Source organism: Lacerta agilis, chromosome 10 (assembly GCF_009819535.1).
Source record: "Lacerta agilis isolate rLacAgi1 chromosome 10, rLacAgi1.pri, whole genome shotgun sequence".
Lineage (NCBI taxonomy): Eukaryota > Metazoa > Chordata > Lepidosauria > Squamata > Lacertidae > Lacerta > Lacerta agilis.
Genome location: NC_046321.1, coordinates 33,367,396 through 33,392,187, shown reverse-complemented (window position 1 = coordinate 33,392,187; position 24,792 = coordinate 33,367,396). Strand labels below are relative to the sequence as shown.

General features: G+C 38.7%; 1 long non-coding RNA gene across 1 annotated transcript in view; it reads left to right on the top strand.

Annotated features, from left to right (window-relative positions):
• The first annotated feature begins 11,330 nt into the window (after window positions 1-11,330).
• The window catches only part of LOC117053910, a 30,289-nt gene continuing 16,827 nt past the window's right edge, over window positions 11,331-24,792 (top strand). The window contains exon 1 of the long non-coding RNA XR_004427449.1: window positions 11,331-11,475. This is a non-coding gene — a long non-coding RNA (uncharacterized LOC117053910). The remainder of the gene's footprint in view (window positions 11,476-24,792) is intronic.

Below are 24,792 nucleotides of genomic sequence, written 5' to 3'. Positions count from 1 at the left end.
TTGTGTGAAAGACAAATGTAAGAGAGGTACTTACCACTGGGAATGCAGGGTTAAATCTTGCCTCAGTTTACATATCTATTGGCCAGTCCTTGCAAAAGGAACAGCCACTTAAGAAATAAGTGGTGTGCATATAACAATATAAAGGAATTAACAATAATGCACAAATGTACCTGGTAATCAGCAAAATTTCAAAGCAAATACATACTGAGATATTGGCTAATGTCATTCTCAGGGTGGGCTCTAAGCTTGGGCCTGGGTCTTAAGAATATATAGACTAGGGGAGAGGTTCAATTTGGTTTACATTTAAGGGCAAACTTACAAAAGCCACACTTCTGAAATATGTGAATCAAAATCCACACTTTGAATTTTGCCATGCAGTTCTTCAGCTAAGTAATGTCTATAAAAACACATAGGCTAATAATAATAATAATAATAATAATAATAATAATAATAATAATAATAATTTTATTTATACCCTGCCCTCCCCAGCCAAAAAACCGGGCTCAGGGCGGCTAACACCAATTAAAATCACAGCAAAAAACAAACACAATCAATTTAAAATAACAGATTAAAATACAAATTTAAAAATTCAATATTAAAACTGCAGGGTAAAGTGTGCATAAAAATGCATGTATTCGTGAAAGTAGCAAACAAAAATGTATTATATTAGGGAATGTTGCTTTGAAAAAAATGTTTGCATTAGGCAAAACTGCTTATAACGTGTATTAAGAAACATTCACACAAAAATGCTGATGAATTTTCACGAAGACTTAAAGAAAACCACATATTGATGTGGAAACATGGGGAAAACGAACTTAAGCTTGGAAAAATGAGAAAGTGGGACTGACTGTAAAATTTACCAGAAGCAACTTAGTTATGCTGGCCACATGACCCAGAAGCTGTCTGTGGACAAACGCCAGCTCCCTTGGCCTATAGAGCGAGATAAGCATGCAACCCCAGAATCGTCCATGACTGGACCTAATGGTCAGGAGTACCTTTACCTTTACATGAAGGCCCAGCATCACGAATGAGTAGAGATTTGTGCACAATTCAGCCCATGTGCAGGTTACTTCCACCCCTTTTGGGACGAGAAGGATCAAACTGGGTGAAAACATGTTTGCCAGTTGACAAGCTCACAGATGATGCCAGAGGTGGATTTAGGGCAGCACGAGTCTAGAAGGGCAGCTTCTCAAAGCCCAGTAAGCACTTGCCCAGCTTCAGGAAGGAGATGTGAGGGCTCTGACAGGGTCCCAGAGTTCTCCTACCTCCTCCCCAAAGCCATGGGCCATGCCAGAGCCTTGCGCCTCTTTCCCAAAGACTGACTTAAGCCAGCGCCGTGAGGGCTGGGGGAAGGGCATCAAATGTTGGCCTCACACAGGGCGGCCTATTACCAGGGTCTGGGCCTATTTATATAATGTTGGGCACATCTGAGATCCCACCCCACTTTCCATCTCATGAAGGATGTCACTGGGAGCCCAATGTTTGTACAAGACCTGCTGCATTGCTTTGATAAGTCATAACCTGTTGCCTTCATTTCATTTTCTGTTAAATTTCATTTCCTTTTCCTTTTTTCTGCTTCTCTTAATAACCTAATGGAGGTCTTTAAGCAGAGGCTTGACAGCCATCTGTCAGGAATGCTTTGATGGTGTTTCCTGCTTGGCGGGGGGTTGGACTGGATGGCCCTTGTGGTCTCTTCCAACTCTATGATTCTATGATTCTAATGAATCTAACAGGTTTGCCTGTATTTTTTCCTCCCTGATACAATGCTCATTTAAAAACTGCTTGCTTATAAACTGCCATACTTTAGAATCCTGCTAACGAAAACACTGGAGCAGTGCTTTGATTATGCTACCAGCTGGAATAACTATGGCCTCTGTTGCAACTACAGAAATAATAGTTTCTGCTGAATTATTTATTTGCAAGGATTATGTTTGAATGGATACCATAGGAGGTAGCTTCGAATGAGTTTTGGCAACAGAACAACAATGTTATTTACATCCTGGCATTCTGAAAAAGTATAGTTTTGATGGCCTTTTATCAACCTTCTGCTAGTGTAATGTATATGTAGCTATTTTTAATTGAATGCCTTATTGTGGATGCCAAGAACATGCAAGTAAAACATCCACAATAACGTGTAAGGATTTTAATTAGTTTAAAGCCTGTCTCCAAAGATCCTCATATTCAACCACTGAACAGTTGGTCAGTGTGGTTGGATTTGATAGCACAAATATCTAATTGGACTGGAGAACAGAAGGGAGACCTGGATGCAGGCCTGCCCCAAACAGGTGATCCATCTACACCTTAAGCCTCCATTGAGTAAGAGGGGGGCTATGAATGCAGACCTGAGCACAGAACCTGAGCACAGAAACACATAATACAATCTAAAAGGTGATTCATACACCAGTCCTTGCTGGATTGGAGTGCAAACTTTTAAGCCTGTTGATTAAAGCTATGGAGAAAACCATATATACTGCCAATTTGAGCTTAGATGAAAACATGTTTCAGAATGCACCAGCAAAACAAATAATTCAAATCAAATCCACACTAGATGGTTGTAATAACTAGTCCGCAAATGTTAGATACAAATAAATGACACATTGGATGTCTCATTGGCATGAATGTAGTGTCAATATCATAATGCCATTATACAAATCTGATGTGATCAAGGTGATGGAGTAAAGGTTGCTACATTTGGAGCTTTTTAGTTTAAAGAAAAGGCAAGTAAGAGGGAACATGTGTGATGTACGTGGTGTGAAAAAAGTGGATAGAAGGGAAAATGTCTTCTCTCATAATATTAGACCTTGGAGTTATCCGTTGAAGCTGAATTTGCAAGATTCAGGACTGACAAAATAAAATACTACTTCACACAGTGCATGGTTAAAACTGTGGAATTTTCTCTCAAAAGATACATTGGTTGCCACCAACCTGAAAGACTTTAAAAGAGGATTAGACAAATCCATGGAAGGTAAGACAATTGATGGCTTTAAGCCACAGTGGCTATATTCTACTTCCACTGTCAGATGTAGTGTACCTGTGAATGCTAGCTGCTAGGAATCATGGGTGGTGAAAGTGATGTGGTCAGGTTTTGCTCATGGGCTTCCCAAGGACATCTTGTTAGCCACGGTGGGAACAGTGCTGAACTTGATGGGTTTTTGAACTAATTTATCAGGCTTTTCACATGTTTCATACGAAATGTGGCTTGTAGATCTGAGATCTGAGTCAAATGTCTCTTGAACCCATAGGGGTCCCCCAGTCCCTGGTGCTGAGGGCAAATCAGTGGTCCTATACTGAAGGAAATGAACGATTCTGCTTGTGTAAGAGATCTAATTGCAATGTGCATTTCCCAAATTTTTTTAAAGGGGGGGGGCACATATTGGAAAAGACCAATATATGATGTATATGAACGGTCTGAAAATAAGTGATGCAACCATTTTACTAAAGCTAAGCATGCCATGGGTTGGTCAGTATCTGGATTGGAGACTGCTTGGTACTCTGTGTACGTTACTTTAAGATCCATTATGGAAGAAGGAGAAGATGCCTGCAGGTTGTACAGAAGTGTGTTTACTGAGCCAGGTTCTCTTCCGCAACATTGGAGTCATTGGCGGCTGAAGCAGTTAACATACTAGCTGTCCATATGTGCACGTATGTACAGTATATGTATTCTGACTGTTAGTGCCCTCTTCAAAAGGTGGTTGCTGTGTTGAGGACTAGATTATTATTATTATTTTTAATCATTGTTTGAAAAGCTCTGTCGATTGGACTTGCCTTGAATGTTTGATGCTGCACTACTGTATAGCTGGATTGTATCAGATCATCCTTTGCCTAGAAAATATCATGAGAGGTATATTTTGTATTAGCAGAATGAGATGAATGCCAAGTGCATTTGAATACGATCACTTTGTTTTTTGCTATTTCCTTTCTTTGCTGTACAGTTTCTTATACCGGATCACATCATTAAACAATAATTTTCTGAATTTTACCATTTCATTTAAAAAGAACGTACTTATTCAGGACACTAACACTTTCCATGAAAATGGCTCTTTAGTACATAAGTGGCTATTTTCCCTTGCAGTCTGACTTCCTGTGGGTTTGACTGCAGAATAGCAGGTGTACTATTCCAAAGTGTCTTTACAAGTGGCTCAGCAGGGTCTCTGTGCTGTACATCCACGGGAGACAGCTCATCTGTTTAATCCTTATGTTTTAGTCAACCTTCCTTATTATGTGTGCAGGGCTCCGATGCTCAGCTGGATTTTGACTTTCAGAATGAATTGATGGAGCTCTTTGATCTTTGCTGTGTATTGCATCTGTTTCATCTTTCATCCTAATGCACGATCTTCCCAAACTCCAGCTTTATTTTTTCCACATGAATTCATCATGTATATTTCTTTTACTTTGCTCTCCTATTTCTTTGCATTCCCTTCTTATGTGCATTGAACTTGATATGGCAGCATTTGAATATGACAACCGTTTTTGTATATGTAATTTAAAGATGCACAAAATGGCCAAAGAAATGTATGCTTAATTGGGAGGAACATTTAACACAAGTCAAATCTTTAAATGAGATAAGGGACCATCTAAAAAAAAAACCCGGACAAATTCTTGTAGACATTTCATATGGTCATTATCAAGATAATGACTATATCATTATATAGTCTCCCATAAACATGGGATAACTTCTGCCTATTGAGAGGGATGGAGGAATATAATAGAATTAAATAGACATTTAGCAGTGCCATCCTATACTGTACCTGCCTGTTCAGAAATAAACCCCATTGAGTTCAACAGGGATTACGCTCAGGCAAGTGGACACAGGATTACAGTTTATGTTACTTTATTTGCTATTATGCATTATTGTGATACTCATTAAATATCCTAGGAAATTTCCCGCTTATTTAGGAACTGAAATGCAATGCAATTGTATTTTTCTGGCACAGTAGTATGATGACGGAGGTAGCTATCTGCTTCCAAGAAGATGGAGATTGGATCGGCTTAATTTCATTGATTGGCCAATATTGGTCTTTAAATTTGGCACAATATTAGGATTCAATGTTTTAGAAGAGTAGGTCTACAATGATGTAATAAATTTCAGGAAGACTTTTACAAACCTTCTAGCAAATTTTCCAGACTTGTTTTTCGATCTTGCCTTAGAACTTTAGTTCTAGGAAAGATATTTCTACCTTTCTTCGTGTACCTTGCATGGAGAAAGTCCCAGGTTCAATTCCCAGCATTTCCAGGTAGGACTAGGGAAGACCCCTGCCTGAAACCCTGAAGGATTGCTGCATATTAGCATAGACAATACTGAAACAGATGAGCCAATAACTGTGCATGTGACTATATGCCAACTTTTCCTACGCCTGTATAGATAGTTGTCTAGGACTTAGATTCTAAATTCTAAAATACTTGAATTTGTTTGCTTCAGGTACAATATTCCTGATAGCTTACTTACTGTTTAAAAATGAATGTGCAGTAGTGGCAGATGTGGTGGGGTGAACCTAGCCAATAGCTGTGAAATTGCATCTTACTAAGGTGGGCTGGGGTGGCAGGTCGGGATTTTGTAGATGCACCAGCAGAGCCAATCTGATGCTTCTGCTGGTGCACTGCACAACCTTGACATCACAACCACCCTGTTCCACCCCCATTCAGACACCTTGCATTGAAGCTGTTGTTGGGAGGTTGTCCACCTTCCCTTCCCTTCCCCAGATGCTTCTGGTAAAGTATATGAAAAATCCAGAGGCCAGATGTAATGTGCTAAATTCAACCCATATACAATAGACTATTGCAGTTCCTATCTGTTCTTGGATAATAAGTGAGAACGTCCATAACACACTTAACTGCAAAACTTAGACTGCTGTGCTAGCCTTTCATCTCTATGTTATAGAGGAAGATATGGAATAAGAGGGTCCTTGAAACATACATATACAAAGCGCTGGAGAGATAATGCCATACACATAACTATATAGCTTATTTCTTACTCAAGGACTTCTTCCCTGCCATGAGCATATCATTTATTTTCATAAGATGGCTGGTTGAGGCAGGTAGGAATTAATAGGAATTTCAGCTGTTTTTGAAAGGATCATACTGTTTCAACAATGATGATTCCTAGTGAGTTCTTCTTAATCCTGAAGACTTCACAGGCTTCACTGCTTCCTTGGCTGTTACTATCTTTATGAACCAGGGTGGATGTTGGCGCTGAACTGTAGGAATAAATGACAAATAGAAGAGCAAATTAATACATATCTGTCTCCATCAATCAGAAACACATGGGAACTTCTTTCCTGAAATGCAGTGGGAAAGGGTATAGAACCTTAAAAGGAACCATGCTGCTTTTCATGTACAAGGAAATGACTATGAAGATTCTAATCCATATACTGCTGGCAGGTGTTAGGAAGTTGTGGTGTTCCTCTTCTGGGCTCCTTGGAGAGGGGGACTCCAGTGTTGTGGAGAACCCCAGTGCAGCCACTGAAAGCGCAGGCTAGTGCACACTCCCCTCGGTGTTGGTCCCATCAACAATAGCTCTTGTAAGGTTGAAGGGTCATTACAGAGGTTAGGTAGAGCACAGCAGAACTGGCAATGGATCTGCTGGATTCAAAGCCAACTCAAGGGAGCTGATTTGATTGCATGTGCTGCATGACACTCCATCCCGGACCCAGTTAGGATAGCTCTCTTACCCTAGGTACACGCACAATAAGAGGCTGCAGTCCTAAACATTTGTACTAGGAAGTTAGTCCCACTGAACTTAACTTCTATGTAGCTAACATTGTTAGCTATCCTAATATAACTCCACTGCTGAATCTGTGTGAGTAGCACTTTTATTTATCTGGCCTGTAGTCACTTTGGTGCTACTAATGCAGCGGTTTGACTTCACCCTCGGAGGGGCACTCTGTTGTCTCTCGAGACAGACAGATGCCAACAATAGATCTATCGGATGTTCTCCAAGCCATTCAGATACCTGAGAATTTACTCGGTTTGAGTTACATATTTGTTTCCATAAATATAACACTCACTCTATGCAGTGATTTAATAATGAGCCCTGGAAAAATACACCATGCTTTCATGTGCAATGCAATGCTAATAGGGAAAAATAGGCATCTGGTATCTGTAGATTCCTTCCCTCCATCATTGCTACATTTTTTGGACAGCTCTCTCTCTCGCTTCCATTCTCTTTGGCAATCTAGGGGTGAAACTTTTTGTTCCAGGAAAACTGCTTGTATGGTTCTACAGCAGCATGATTGGTCTCCTGTGTAATGTTGGAACTTCCCTCTTTAAATACTTCCTTTCTCCCTCTCTCTGTACTTCTTGTTCCTTTCCCTTTATTGTCCTTCTCCATCTCCCACGTTATGGTTTTGGAATAATTTCCTTAAATTTCCATTCATTTTGATGGTTTTCTAGGTCGTTTCGGCCCCTTAATCACTTTAATTCTGAAATAGTCACCAAACATATTAGTTCATGTTACATTGTATGTACACATATTGTTTATATTGCAAATTGTAAGACAAAACTGGGGAAGGGGGGCAATTTTGCACAATAGCTGTTTCAAAACTTTTGCAGCTGGGTCATTATTACTTTAGTTTGGAAAATGAAGGGTGTAGGTCAACTTGGGATTGTGTGTGTGTTTATATCTGAATGCTCCAGATGTAAGCTTCCTTGGATTTTTAGAAAAATAAGTCTAGAAACATTTTAAATAAGTAAAAAGATGTTCTAAAAATAGTAGAATTTTATACTTGCATGGCTGAACTAGTTTTCTCCTGGCATTTTAAATGCAAGGCAAAATGCAGGTCATAACCAATTTCCACAAGTGTTTTGACTGTAGCCTCAAGAATAGAGATGGGTTGCATACTTTTTATGACAACTTTAGAAAGAACCAAGTAAATTGCTTGCCTCGTAATCCTTAAAGTGCAGCAACAAAGCTAGCAGTACCAGGCATGAAAGGCTTACAGAAAGAATATTTTGATTCCGAGATACGAATGATCGCTGCTAGCAGTGACTAGTCAGAGTGGAGTTTCACAGTGTGTGTTTACTGTAACTCCTCTACAAGTGCTAATAGTACTTGAAAAAGTGAGATAAATTTTGCATTGCTCTGTAAAATCATCCTAGTCAGGGAACGCACTTATATCCAATTTTTGAAATGTAACTCTCAGCATGCTGTTTTCTATCAAACTGTGATATTGGGGGATAACAAAAGTTTCTTTATGTTGCACATGCTTAATTTTTTTTGTTCTTGAATTTAAATGACCCAGAATCTGCTGAATAGTTATTTTAATTTCACAACACGTCTTGCAGTAAGGATTCAACCATTTCCAATAGTTATCCCATTTTTTTGTCCCCTATTTTAAATTGATGTATTTAGTATTTTTCAAGAGTGACAGTGAAATGCTAACTATCACTTAACTTACATTTATTTAGAAGAGAGCCTTCCTGTAACAAGATTACGGTAGAATTCTGGTGCCTGTTCCACTTGTTGGAGTTCATAGGCTGTCAGACTAGTTAAGATGGAAGGTGCCTACAGAGAAGACTTTAATGAAAGCCAACTGCTTCTGTGGGCCCAATTAAGACTATCCAACTGTAAAACACAGCCCTCTGGGTAGAGTTGGATTGCCCATTTTGGGAGCGGGGGGGGGGGGGGCGGGAGAGCAAAGGGACTACCTAGTGTCATGGTTAAAAGGGAATTGTCTTAATGTTCAAGGTTTCCACCTAATCCCCTAAATTTTAAGTATGTATTATTAATAAGGTTAGCACTGATGTCCCTCAGTGCAGGTTTACATATGCACCACTGCCTGAACTTGAAGCCCTGGTAACAGTTCTTGAGATATGGATGTGCTCTTGGTCCCAAATCAATCTTGTCATTCCTCAGAAAGCAATGAAAGATAATAAGTACTATTCACCTGATTGCCTTCCTGCTCTGAGACAGCTGGTGACGCTTGTCTTCCTGATAACCAGGACTTTCAGATCTAAGGCAGGGATAAAGAAAAGCCGGGAGCTTGCTGAATCTAAATTTGACAGTCGATGGCAGTGTAGAGGGGTCAGGAGGGATAGAATCTCTGACACGTATAAGAAAGGAACAAAATTTATCTGCTCTGGTTGCAATGATTAGATGTCTCGTTGTCTGGCTTTCTTATAGTGGATGATTGATCGTGCCCGCCAGCTGCCTAATATCATAATTAACAAAGTTGCTACCGTGTCTGAGAAGTTTAATCGAAAAAAATTGCCAGCAGTATGATGCCATTGTCGCCCACAAAGATCACAAGCGTGGCAGAGTCGACTTTTGGACTAATGGAGCTGCAGAACTATGTGGCTAGAATGAGAAGCACTGCACCTGAATGGCTAATGGTATGTCTGTTTTTTCACAATTGCATTTCTGCTCTTCATTTACCTTTTGTGCAATCTAAGAAAGCATTAATTTTCATTTCAGGATGTCATGGGGTACCTACATTAATATTTGATGTTTTTTTATCTTTGTTTATTATCTGCATAACAAGTTTTAAATATCTTGCCTTTGTTAATTATTGTGCCAAACATTATTTAAATCAGCTGTGAATATGGTAATTACTGCTATGGTTTAGGTCCGTTCCCCCCCCCCCCGGGCTTCTTTTTCTAGCTGCTAATAGGTTCTCTAAGGTTTTTCACTTTTTGCCTGCATATATCTTTAAATGTATGATGCATAGCCTAGACCTCCTGGTATTATGCTAAGGAATGTTGTTAAAATATACACGTTTATGCATTTCCTTATGCATATAGAGGCTGATAACAATATATGATTAACAATCTTGACTCCAAATACCTCAAACCATTTAGGAAATACTCACATATCACAGTTCTTTATTTGAAATACTTATGTGCTTTATGGGTAAAAAATTGCTTTGCAGATCTCTTTCTTCTTTGCAGTTGTATTTTCTTCCCTTTTTTGTGAGCGGTATTTGCTCACATATTTGTCCCCAGAGTACATGTTGCTATTGCCAAGCTAACATATGACTCTGAATATTGACATTGATGGTTCTGTGTATGCGCCCTGAAAAACAAAACAAAAACAAAGAAAGAAAGAAAGAAAGAAAGAGAAATAATGGGAAATTATTAAAAAAATAAAGACAAAGGAAACAGTACCGGATTTATGAAACAGGACATGAAAACTTGAAATACAAAACCATCGTATATAAAACCTGCATACTTCACCACTATTTTGATTTAATTAAGCCCATGGCATAAAAAGGGATATTTTCTTGACTTGTTGAGAATTATAGAAGGAATTGTACATTTTAACAAAATTTGAGAATAGTTTCCACTGCAGCTTAAGTGAATATGCAGTAGCTATTGTGGTGGGTTGTCATTCTGATCACAGAAATATCTTTGAAAATATTCTATTTCACACTGGGCTCTTCCCCCCCCCCCGCCCCCGTTACAGTATGTCTGTCATCTGCAGATTGTAAACTATATTAAAACATTATTGATCCCTTTGTACATTCACTAAGACTTTTAAGGATGATTCAGTAAGTATTTCATATTGGTAATTTATACTGTCTGGTCAAATTAAGTGATGATTTATTTTTTAATTCCTAGAAGAAGAAAAACAGCAGTGGCGGCTGATATTCTTCCTTTACTCAGGATTTTGTTCTGAACTGAAATACTATTTCTTGATCTGAAATGTGCTTTCCACATCATCAGTTATAGGTAAAAATGTTAACCTTGCCTGGCATTTTTATTGTTCACCATTGGTTTTTTAAAAACTCAATAGTTTTCTTGGAAACAAAGAATGGTGTAAATATAGAAGTAAAAAACCAGATTAGTGATGCAGATTTTATACAGAAGGAAAGATTATGCTACTAGAACAAGTATATTGTTGTTTTAATCAGCACTCCCATAATAATTCATGTAATTGAGACTTAGGGCATTGTTAGAACTCAGCTGGAGAACCAAATGTCTATATGGATTACAGGAGTAAATGCAAAAGCAGTGTCACAGCAGATGTGTCTGGCTTTTAACAGGATTAATTCCTGGGATGTGTAGCAATGAACTGCTTGTAATAGTTTCAGAGGAACTAATAATTTTGAGAAATATGTTAATAGCAAATGTGCTAATATAAAGCGCTAGAAGATTAGCGATGCATTCTTTTGCACTGAAATAAGAATGTAATAAATGTCTCCCAGGTGACTCAGGCTGCAGCAATTTTTATTGGAGATTAATGCTTGATGGACCTTTGCTCGGGTGATTAACCCTTCAGAAATTAAAACCTAGTGCTAAAGTATTCAGTCCAATTTAAATGCAAACAGAGAAGAAGAAAAAAGGTTATCGTTCAAGTTTTTAAAAACCTTTTAATTTTCTTTTTTCTTCCTCCCCTATGTCATTGAGAAGATGGGCTAGTAAAAAGGAACATGATTTAGTTTGGACAAAGCTGTTCAAATGGAAAAAATCGCTTTCCAGAATCCAGAGAAGAATATTCTTCAAAGGAATTTCAGAAGTAAGCGTGAGCCTGAGATGAGACAGGTAGGACCGTAAACATTACCTGTTTAATATCTATAATATCAGGTTTAATTAGACTGTGTTCTTGCAAGTTGATTAACACTGGTAATTAATTTGTTAATGTTGCAGCCTAGCATAGAAAATGTTTCACGAGTTTAACTTGTACGAAGTATGAAAGTCTGTTTTTGAAGCTGACAAACTATTATGGAACATGTTGAGTCCATTAATTTACAGAGGCCTAAAAATAACAATTACACACTTTTCCAGATTAAGGAAAAGGATTTCAGGATAGTGTTTACATGGCATTACTGCATTCTAATTGAACTGGCGCAATATTTTGGCATTCCTAGCTTCATCCCATATGAAATTGAAGTTTCTGTGCAATATTTATGTTCAATGTATTTATTTGTTAGCTTGTTTGTTATATTTGCAAGCATCAGCTATCGTTTCTTCTCATAAACTTTTATGAGTCATTTTGGGATTTTGATTTAGCACTTCCCACGGATTAAAGAAAAAAAATCATTAAATGGCGTGGAAAGGAAATATTGAATATTCACTTCAATAATGTCCAAAATGTTGATGAAATGCCATAATTTCAAATTCATTATAAAATCTTTAAAATTTTTTGAAAAATTAAACTAAAAGCAGAGTGAAAAATAGCCTCATTATGTAACAGAAATCAGTGGTTTAAGAGTATGTTAATAAAACACAGATTTGGGGTACATATGTTTTAAGCATTATAATGCAGAATTTGACTGCTGAATCCCTTCTGGTATTATTATTATTATTATTATTATTTATTTATTTATTTATTTATTTATTCTCAGTTCACCTGCTATTACATAGGAAAAAACAAGATGAGTTGAGGCTGCAATCCTATATTTACTTACCACACAGCGGCTCTAGTTCTGTCTAGACATGCATACGATTGTGCTGTATGCTAATAATTCTCAAACTGGTTTTTGTGTACGCTTCCTTGAAGCATGTTTCTCCACAACCTCCTATATTCCATACTGACACCTCAAGAATCTTACTAGCATCATTTTACATATGGATCTGCCATATTGCACCTGACCAGCAGGATAGCATAGAAGAGGAGGCAACTTTTCATAGTTCTCCTTGGGACTTGGCTATACAGCTGCAAATAAAATGTTTTAAGTGTGCTTTAAGTGCAATATACAATATGACACTAGATGGCGATGGTGAGTCTTATGGAAAATTCACTGTATTTTTTAAAAACGCTTTTTCAAAAAAAGCATTTTCAGAACGGTTTTTATATGTGTGTAGATTCCTCCCAAATTAACTCTTTTTGCATCCTGCAGCTAGTGTGGTGAATCTAGTCTGCAGGTGTTAGTGTGTATACCTAAGACAGGATGCAAATCTCCCCAACTAATTTGCATGCAAAACAAACAGACCAAAACCCACTGCCAGTCTCTCCAGTGTGGATTAGCAAAAAATTTCTTGAGGCTTTTCAGAGTCACTATTGCGCCATTAACTAGAAACTTCCTCATTGGAGTGTCTGGCACAAACTGCTTCCTGTTCATTGTGGCATAGCATAGTAGGTTAATTAGTTTTTCTTCACCAACAATGGGAGTTTTAGATTGCAGGTTTCTTTTCATTTCTTTAATTTTCTTTCATTTCTTTTTGACTCGTGAATAGTGTCATTTTACTTTTTTTTTAAAAAAAGTGGAAGCTTGGGGAATTGTACAATTATGGGGAAATTAAGAGACAATTCATCACTAAAGTCACAAAAGGAAGCTTCTAATTGAAATGCCAGGTGATGTTTGTTGAGTGGAGCTTACTCTAATAATAATAATAATAATAATAATAATATTTATACTCCACCCATCTGGCTGGGTTTCCCCAGCCACTCTGGGTGGCTTACAGCAGATATAAAACATAATATAATATTAAACATTAAATGGATACAGACCATTAAAAGGATGTAGACCATGGCAATGCCCATTTCCAGAAACTATAGCACTAATGTAGGAGTTAGGTGGAGCCACAATTTTAGTTCTACTTCTACAAATGATTGCAGAAAAGAAAAGTGTCATCAATGTTAAGGGCTCCAGTATGGAAAAGGTCTAGGTGAGAAACCTACTACCTGAAATCTAATTTTCTCTATTCACAGATTATTATTATTTTTAACAGGAGAAACGAGTTCGTGAGAGGCTTCCACAACTTCCAAATGAAGGCAGGGAATTTAATAATAATAATAATAATAATAATAATAATAATAATAATACCCCGCCCATCTGGCTGGGTTTCCCCATCTACTCTGGGCGGCTTCCAACAGAATGTTAAAATACAATAATCTATTAAACATTAAAAACTTCCCTAAATAGGACTGCTTTCAGATGTCTTCTAAAAGTCTGGTAGTTGTTTTTCTCTTTGACATCTGGTGGGAGGGCATTCCAGAGGGCGGGGGCCACTACCGAGAAGGCCCTCTGCCTGGTTCACTGTAACGTGTGCCTGGTTCCCTGTAAATGCTGCTCTTGCAGTAAAAAGGCCCTGTGGCCAAAGAACAGAAGATGCAAATTTTGTTTTTAATTTGTAAGGGGCCTTCTCACACCCTTGGGTTAGGTCAGAATGGATTTGTAGCTATGGTCAGGGTGTGTGGGTGGAATTTGGGAAGGACACAGTTGGGACTGGTGGAATGCAATCTCCTATATGAGACGGGGGCCTCAACCAGTGTTGAGAAACACTGGCCTATGTCCTCCAGTATACCTGTACAATTAATGAGCCTTTTGTTGAATAGCAGATGGAAAGAAGCTTATGTCCTTTATATATGAGAGTGCAAAGTTAAGAACCTGCTTCCTTTTCCATCCTGCTGGCTCACAAAGGTTAGAAACAGCACTGGTGAGCCAAGTTAAATTCTGGCGTTACATTCACTGCATAGTTAAGAGTTCCTATCTTTTAAAAATTTTATGTATGTTATTAAAATTGTAATAAATATGCAAACTCCTGCCCTATTCAATTTATTTCTCTCTTTCATCAAAGATGAGTTCCCACTGACTCTGTGAAGATAGTGAAGTCCTAGGCATTGTAGTGGAGAAATTAAGGAGCCTGAGGCAGCAGCAACACCCTACCTAGCCCTTTCATTTACACTTAAAACACCCTCCAGGGTGGGGGGGGGAACCTTTTTTATGGGACCCCATGAAAAAAGTGAAAATGATGAAAACTAAACTTGGTGTGGAGTTCGTTCAGTTGGATGACCTTGAAAAGAAAAGAAAAAAAAGGAAAGGAAAAGTAAACCCTTTCAGGACACAAAACACACACACTTTGAGACCTAGATTAACCCCAGTGTTTGAACTAAGCAATCCACATGCTTAAGAGACCTTTAATGGTCTCTTAACTATATTCTGCTCAACATTTATAACCATTCTATTTTCCTTTTGGATTTTTATGTAAATTACTAATTGCTACCTGCCAGCTTTGCCTCTCTACTTTTCAATTTACCATGTAAACTCCCTTAATATATGTTGAAATGTTTGCATAAACTAAAATAATACACCTGTTCTGTCAAATGCCTCAGACAATCACATCTAGATTAGAGGCTTGCAAAAACATGCATTTAAAACTTGACAATGCATGCACAGAATTTAACCATGTATAACACAGCATTCCAAGCTGTTTGTTGAACTATAATTTATTTTACTACAAAGGAGCCATTTGGCTTTGCTAATGGTGTATATATGTAGTATTAATGCATCGTCTCTTGAAGGTTTCCATTATTTCCACATTTTAAACTGAAGAAAGATATGAAATAGTAAATACTGTGTGTGTGTGTGTGTGTGTGTGTGTGTGTGTGTGTGTGCGTGTATAACACTTTCTACATGTATATGAAATTTTCTGCCTAGCTGCCCGTTTATCACCTCATTTCAAAAACTATACTGCAGTTCTTAAATAATTATAAATTATTGCTAATTAGGATATATACATATTCATGACTTACAACAGGGGCGTAAAAAACCCCAATCAAATGACTTGGGGGGGTGTCAAGGTGTGCCCCTGTAAAGGCCCAAGGGCTGCATCTATAATATTTCACACACAAACAGGTCTATTTCCCTTCAGTTTGATGGGTACAATTTGCCAATTGTGAGGTTCACAAGCCACTGCAAGCATTTCACTTCTAGAGTTCCAGGCAAGGAAATACTGGAAGGGCATGGCAATAAAAAGGCTTTGCCTGTCCACATCCTGATAGCTGGCTTCTTTCCTCATCAATATGAAGAACATTGGCTTGCTTTGGAACCTCAGGCCCATGAACTGATTTAAAGGGGAAGCTGAGTCCATTTCAGTACTTCTGAACAAAAAAATATAAAAAAGAGCCTTGGTGGGTCAGTCCCAAAGCTTAGCGAATCCATCCTCCTGTTTCTCACAGTGGCCAGCCAGGTGTTTTGTGGGAAATCCACAAGGATGATATGATGACAGCAGCCTTCTCTTGCTCCTGTAATTGGCCCCTATTCACAGACACGCCATCTCTGATCATAGATGTAGCAGGTAGCTATCATGACTGGTAACCATTGATATCTTCCATGAATGTGCTTGCCTACACTCCCTTTAAAAGCTATCTAAGATAGGGGCCTGAAGGTGGCCTGAGGTAGACCAAACGTGGAAAAGGCATAGGAAAAATAAAGTTTTGGAAGAGGATCAATTGCCCAAGTCCATATCCTGAAGTCTGCCTTCTTTCTTCTTCAGTGTGAGGAATACTGGTTTGCTGTGCAATTGCCTCAAGCCCTGATTTAAGGGACAAGTTGAGCCATTGATTGATTTATAAAAGAACTAAAAAAAAAATAATCAGAGCAATTTATAACAATTATATAGGCAATAAAAAGAACATCAGAACTAAAAACACAGTTCACTGACTATTTCAGCAAGACTGTGGAAAAATTCAGTAGCCTATCTGCTTGTACGCAAACCTTGTATGACTTCTTAGCCCCGAAAATCGTTGGATCCTTGGGGGATCCTTATGGCATATCTTGGGGTGAAAAATGTATTGTCAGGGACCCCAGAGAACCAAATAAATTAACAACAGGGTCTTTTGTTTGAAGCCCCTTGCTTATGGAAATGTACCAGCAAACTGCCAGCAAAGATTGTGCATGTGCATATTAAGGAGTTCTGACTGGTATTCTAGGGTGACCAGGCCCCTGTGCCTTAAATAATTACGCAGGAGAAGAAATGTAAGCAGGATAATCATCTGAGTTGGTATGCAACTAAGTTTTACTCAGATAGACCCATCAAAATTAAACTACCTACCCTTATTTTTATTTGTTTACACAATTTATATATTGCTACAGTGGTTTCCAAGCAATATCTAAAGAACATCGGGTTCATTAATTGCAGTGGGTTCCCTCTGAGTAAAACTTTGTTGAATACCATACACTGTCTTGTAGTGCTGCAGGACTGAACATGAGGAAACCTCTCAATTTTCAGAAATGAATTCACTAGTTATAATCTGTCAGCCAAGTGATTACGAATTAAACTACTTGGCTAGAAAGGGTTTTGATTGCAAGTGCCGTAACTTTATAATTTATGGGTTTCATATGGCAAATGCTAATAAACACTCATATATAGGATTTGATTTTATAAGGGTAATACATGTTCCACAGCACTGTTATTTCTAGATAAGAAATTGTGTACCTCACATGTACATTGTCACATAATGTTAATGTGGAGGAGCCCAGCAGGTGGCAGGCTTCCCATCACAGTTTTACATACAAAAACACATATGACTTTGAACATGCAGAGCTCAGACAGAGGTTTCTCTCTCTCTCTCTCTCTCTCGCCTATATATATATATATGTGTGTGTGTGTGTGTATATACCTCATAAAATAAACTTTCAGATATGATTGTGGCTCGAATATTTAAGCATCTCAGTCAGAAGATTCTTTCGTGTGCAGAGAAAGGTTGTCTGTTCAGATAACAACCCTGAATCAACCGTCTGTGAAACAGCTTAGAGTACACACAATAACACAAATGTGTAAAGGAGGATACAATATTCCATAAATATTCTGTTTCACTGGTTTCAATTAGTTTCACACTGACTGTTCCACAAAATGAATAATAGTAGCGTGTGTGTGTGTGAATCATTTGTTGTTTGCTTGTGAAAAGATAACACATTATTTTAGGGGGGAAATCAATGTTTGCTTATATTGGTTTATTTTGAGAACATGAATTTGCCATGGGTATGTAGACTGATAGATTTATTTTAGACATCTGTAAAAAAAAATCAATAATACCCTTTGTAAAGTTTTCCCATGGAATTCCTGCTGCAACATGACAAAGGCATTTGTCAACGAGAATTGCATGGCTTTTTCATTCCACCCCCACCCACTGTGGCCCTTATTGGGGAAAGGAGGACACAAATTTAGTCACAGTGCAATTTGTTTAAAAATCTACATGTAATGATAAAAACGTCATTGCTAGAAGTTAAGTGAATGGTTAAAGGCCACGAACCAGAGCATGCGTTTTGCATCTGCCAAGCTGTTCTCTTGTTTGCCTCCCTCATTTCTCCTTCCCACACCCCACCATGCTGCAGTTTTGTCTCTGGATAAGCATCTATGGTTTAATGCAAAATTATATTTTGCATCATGTGGTTGCCTATGTACTTTCATTAGCAAATAAAATAGGAGAATTTTAATGAGGTGCACTGTTATCAAAGTGTTTGCTGCTTAGCCACATTAGATATATGATTTGCTGTCATGATAATGAGTTGCATATTAACTTTGTTTCATTGACTTTATAATGATGAATGACTGTGGGGAGGATGACAGAAAGCGCACAGGATTGTTGTGGGGGAAACAAAATAGATTTGTAAAGCACTTTGTAATGTAAAATATTACAATTGGATCCAGACTGAAATCAGTGGAAATATACAATTGGATCCAGACTGAAATCAGTGGAAATTAAGATAGTCACGACTAACTTAAGTCCCATCAATTTCAGTGGGTCTACTCTGCCTAAGTCCTCAAACCAGAGTGGTTAATTGGTGACCCTCAGGATTCTATTGGACTTGAACTCCCATCATCCCTGACCATGCAGCATGCAGGCTAGGACTGATGGGAGTTGGAATCTGACACCTGGCAGTCACAAGTTAGCTGCCCCTGCCTGTTTTCAACACATTACTCTTGCAGTTGTTCTACTGTACTACCCTGTTAATAAAAAGTGGCTCTTTAATAGATCTTGCTTTACTGTTTGCTTGTTCAAAAATAAAACAGGTTTATAGTCTCCCTGGCTGAAATGGAATAGGGCAGATTGCAGCAATAATAAATTTATTCGATGGGCTTACAAATGAATGACCTGAACTTGTCGCCTCTTAATCAACCATGTGATGCACTCATAAGATAAGGCGCTGCTGTTATCTCTGACAGAAACTGCAGAGTGTAATATAGTGTAGGAATGTCAAATTAGGACTGCAGAAACCCAGGTTCAAATCTCCACTCTAACATGAAGCTTCCTGAGTGACCTTGTTTCAGTTTTCAAACCTAACTTATTGCATGGAGTTGTCTGAGAAGTGGGTAACCACATACACTGCTCTGAGCTCCCTGGATGAAGGGGGTGGGGAAAATGTAAAGAATAATGTAGCATTGATGGCTGGACAGTGGCATAATGATGACAGCATGCACAGTTATTGCATATTGTTTGTGGTGATGGGTAAGAGATTCAGAAGAGGCATGGTCACAGGCAGATCTGCTATTTGTATAGTGAAATAGGGATAGATGGATCAGCCTATTTCAGTTTCATGTCAGTTTTCCATGAGGTTAAGCATTATTCTATTCTCTCCTGTTTTATGCAGATTAAAAGAAACAACTCATGAAAATAGCATTTAAATTGTATGCAGTTCTCTCCCTGATATACCAGTTTCTCCTAAAATATACACTTTCTGCTTTTCTGTGCATTATTCCCTAAAATATGCATTTTGTGTGCGTTTCCCCCACAAAATGAGTATTTTTTATTTGTTTTTGAACCAATACTACATCAAAACATTGGGAGAAGTGTACAGTCTGGCTCTGTCCTGATCCACATATAAATTTAGGAGCTGTGAATTGTGTTTTAAAATGTATTCCTTCATCATAGTGGCTGAATGCTAGGAGCCGGAGTCAGCAATTAAAAATTCAGTGTCAGTGAACTCTTTATTCAAAGAAACCAAAACAGCACAGCCCTAGTGATCACAGCAACTCTTCCCAATAGGTCTTGCCCCAATGAGGCAGCTGTGAGGACTGAAGGTCCCTGTATTCCCATTGCTTTCTATGGCTCTTTCCCCAGTTCCTTCCCCAGCAGCCTAAGCCCCTGTTGTTCTGTCTCTCTTTGCTCTGCCCTCTTTATTTCTCTCTGTGTTTGAGGAGACCGGGCGGAGGGCAGCTAATCACAGCAGAAGGGGGAGACTCCCTGGCTTCTTCAGCAGCCTGCTTCATGTCTGTCTCCTGGCCCCACTCCTGCCCTGCTTTTGCTTCTGGGCTGCTCTCTGCCTGAGCCTCTTCTTGATCATTAAACCCTGTTGCCACTTCAGTTTCTGACACCTCTTCCCAGTCTTCTCCCTCTGACCATACATCATCATCTTCCCACCAACAACCCCCTGGCTCTGAGCCTTCTTTCCCTGGGGGTTCCTCTGGGGGTTCCCCCACTGGTGCCTCCCACTGCTCCTCTGCATCCAGCCAGTCTATGACACTGAAAGACCAACAGAAATGCAGAAGCCAGTGTAGCCCCATAAAGTGGGCAGATTAGCTAGCCCACTTACAGTGATTGTGATTCGGCTTTAAGCTCAGTGGCTGGTATATATAAATATATGCATCCAAGAGGGACTGGGAAAAATCCAGTCCCCTGTCCTGTTCTGCAAAGGAGCCCATGGAACAAAGGTGGGTTGGTTGTTGCAGCACCATGGACAACTCCTAATGAGCAGCTTGCTCCAACAAGGTTTGGAAGTGAACTCAGGTTTTTTCAACCTCTGCCTCCAGTCTACCTCTCCTAAACTCGCTTTTTGGATAACTATAGTCTAGTAAAGGACCCAACCGTCGAGGCATTTCTCCTGTGTTCCATGGCTCCCTTCCTGTTCTGCTCTTGTGAGTTTGGACTGGTGAAAGAGTGGGGGGAGGGACTTGGTTTCTCAAGCTGAAAGGGAGTCACCATGAAGTCCTGTCCCCAATCTACATGACCTTGTGCTATGGCATCAGATTCAGTGGGCTCTTGCAAGCCACACAATGGTTCCTTGATCACCGATGGGAAACACATCCGGTTCCTTAGCTAGTGACAACCCAAATAAATATTGTGACCACTGTTGGATTCCATGGTCATGACAACTCCACACTCCTCTAACACATGTCCTCTTTTTCTTTAATAGTCTTTAATCCTTAATGATATGAATTGTTCTTCATTCTTATTATGGAGCTGCAGCTGTTCCCTACACTGCAGAGTTACACTTAATACCGGTATATAACTCAGTGTTCTTCTTTATGTTTCCCCAAATGGTTTCCTTCATTTTGTCCCATGTACTTTTAGGTGGACTAAGGATGGAAAACTTAAGGAGAAACTTTTAAAATAATGAAACATGTTTATATTCATGCAAATAATAGTGCTTTGTGAATAGTATTTTTATTGCAAAATTGCCGGAGTAAATTTTACCAGCAAAGTCCACATTGATATCTGTTTGTAGATACATTAACCTTGAATGTTCTTTAGTGGGAATCTATCAAAAAAATATGGAGGGGTCTAATTATATTTATATGCATACAGTTTCTGAAAATACAGGTCAATTAATTGCTGAGATTTAATTTAGATATTTTTCACTGAGTCTGCAATTCATGTTCATTTTGGCTAAATTACCCTTGTTTCTTCATCTTATTTGCAAAGAAAAGAAAAGAAAAGACTTCTGCTTATTGAACTATTACTACAGGATCCAGCTTCCCCCCTAAATTACACACTTTTTGCATAAATGTGCCTAATTACCTGAATTCAGTTTTGATTAGCAGTGTTAATTGATGCAGCTGTGGATGGGATCTGTTTACCTAAATTACCATGTGCAAACAGCAATACGTCTGAAAGTGAATATGCTGAACTGAAAATACTAATTAGCTGAGACAGATTGTTATTCAAGTCACATCTCAGGGCCTTTTTAATGAAAGCCTGGATATGTCAGGGCTTTATGATATGCAGACAGAAATCTCTATATTACATACGATTTCCTAAAGTTAATTCATGAGAGCAGATGGGAAGTCGTTTGGGTTTCTTGTGATTTACTTCTAGTGTTAAATATGAATATTTTGCTTTATTGACAACATAGACGTTGTTTTGGAACCCCCTGCTTAAAAAATCATAGTGAATACTATGACAGCAAAACCAGAATTTATATTTTGAAGCTAGCATGGCAGCGCTCAGATCTTCCAAGAGTTCTGATTACTAGGAGTACTTTGCACTAAGTACATTACTGTGTCCCCTGGAAGATGTTCATGGGACCAAGAAAAGTGCTCCTATATCTTTCAGGAATAGCATAAGAAAGGGATGGACAAATCTGTTAATTTCAGTTTCTCTTTCCTCTTTCTCCCAGTCTTAAGTTTACTTTTCCACATTTCTGAATCAGTTTGTGATTTTTTTTTCTTCTGAAACGGCTATCCTTTTAGGACACATTTCTACTATTATACATACTTTTATGCAGTTTCCTAGTATCTAGGTGTTTGCAAGCAATTTTTCCTAATATAATCATTTTTGTATGTTTGAATCAAAAAATATATGCATTTTATACACTCATTCTGTACACACTTTTTTTTTAAAAAGAACACCACAAAGTTCATGATGTGAATTTTACAGGATAACTCATTTCATGTACTGTTTTGGAAAATGCAAGGTAGGTAGGTTCAAATTAAAATGTGACCAAACAGAATTTCTTCCCCATCCTTAGCACCATGACTATGAGTCTGAAAAACAGAGACTGACTAGTAATCTCATTGCCCTCTGGTTACATATCTTCCTGGCCTTAGACACAACAGTGTGGGTGCTGTCCTGAGTTCATTCTGAGATCATTTTATTTAGGTTTCCCAGCCATGACCAGAGATTGCTGATGGACAGAAGGTTGACTCCAGGATTAAAGTGGCTTCGGGCAAAGTGTCCTCTGTTGGTTAGTCCTTGTGGACTTACCTGGCTAAATTGTCAGCACTTTGAGCATCTGTCCTTTACTCATAGTGCACTAGGAGGGTCCAGGACAGGTAGCAGTGGGCCCTACTAGGCTTCTGAGACCTTGGCAGTTCCCCAAGGATAAAGGACCTGCTGGTTTGGTTGTAATATTAAACCATAGTCTAGTGTAGCATTGTGTACATGAACGTCACTCTCATACTCTCCCTGTTCTCTCTCCTCTCTGCTGTGACTACAAGAAGCAGATTGGGGTCTCCACAGGGTTTGATCCAGCACTGGAAAGGACAGGTTAAAATTGTAATCAATAAAAACCCACTACATTGTTGTGACAGGGATATTACGTCATTTTTTTGTTTGCTGACCCTGCTTTGTCTGTCAGTTTTAAGCTACACAAACCACTTTAATACATGGTGCAATCATTTGTGGGGTGCACCATTTTAGACTGTTGGTGAGGCATTGTGCTTTTGAATGCACACCCTTCTCAAAGAAATTCCCTCTCATACGTAGAAAACTTGTATGTCAGAGATAAGTCTAGCCATAACTCTTTATGGTTTTTTTGTGCAGAGAATTTTTCTTTTTTTTAAAAAAATGCAGTTCTGTTATTCCCTCACCTGTACAGCCTAAAGTGTAACTACTAGGAACGTTTGTACATGATAAGGTGTTTGTACAGATTGAGAATTATACAAACATTACCAGGAATTGCCTATTTGTGCAATACATGGTTACAGCACACTTAAGACACTCGAAGAAAGAGTGGAATCCTAAGCATGTTTACTCAGAAGGAAATTCCATGCAGTTTAATAGGATTACTTGATAAGTGTTGTTAGGATTTGAGCCTAAGGAATACATATCAGTCTAACAACAAAATGCAGCATCAATGTCTTATAGGTGAGAAAATGATAGGATAACATGAAAATATCAAGGTCAAATAGTAACAATCTTGCAGCATATTTTTTTAACTTGCTTAGAAGACCTTTAGGGCAAGAATGATGCCTGTCTTTGTGCAATGCAAAGCACAACAGCTCCAGTGAGCTCCCTCACAGTCTCTTGCTGCTACTGAAATATAAGTATTAAATAATTCAAGACTAATAAAGATAGGAAACTGCAGAGCTAGAGGGAAGCAACTCTGCAGCTAAAGCTGAACAGAGGTTGATAAAATATTGGACCTTGTTTTAGTGATATCAGCAGAAGAAGCTGTAATGCTGTGTGTTTCTGTGAAAACCATGCAGCAAAAGTATTGTCAGCAAACTTTCCAATGCATAAGGGATTTTAGAGGTCTGATCCTCAAGATATCTCTTATGTGAGTTCTAGATCCTACAAGGGTCACAGTGTCATAGCAAGATCAACAACAATTCTTATTTCTCCTCTGTAGACACAAGGCTGATTTCCTCATTACGTCTTGATCAGTTAAACTCACTAGAAAATTATGTTAATATATCAGTTTCATATCATATACCTGTCATTTGTGTTGAAAGAAGCTGGTAATCATCACATTTGGAGGAGGTCCAGATTGCAATATTCGCTTCTTCACAGAATCTCAAGCAGAACTATATTGTTGCATGATACCCAATCTCTGGACGGTGCAAGATTCCAGGGGTTCCAGGCACTTTTGAAGGGTTTGGTTTCCTTGGAATGAGGGACAGTTGAGATTGTGGTATCTTTGTGATACATGGTTTGTTTATACAGATATACAACCTGAGCCTACAATAGAGGGGCTCACAGCATTGACACCCAAGCTTTTCCCACAGCTGCAGGATTGATTCAAACAGGAACTGGGCACGGCTCTGTCTCTCCCAGCTGCCCAGCCTGCAACTTGCTGCTTCTCACTTCTAGCTCTCTCACACAACTCCCAACTCTGTCCTTTGTCTTTCTAACTACCAGTGAGTTCAGGGCAGGGGGCCCACCCATTTTCTGTTTGGTACAGAGCCATTTCCTTTGTTTCCTTAATAGCCCATCCTTAGATGGCCATCACCCCACCAGGAAGCTAGCTTGGCTCTTCCAGGAATTGAATCTGTGCTGGATCCAGGAATTAAAAGGGGCCTCAAGCATACAGCCTATCCTTGTCCCCAAACTCATAACAATATTTAATAGTATTTAAACTAATTATGCCTAAGGACATTTGTTGAAAGCTTCTTCTTAAATGAATTTAGACTTAAGCCCTTAATTAAAAGAAAAACTAAATAATAGAATCATAGAATTGTGGAGCTGGAAGAGAC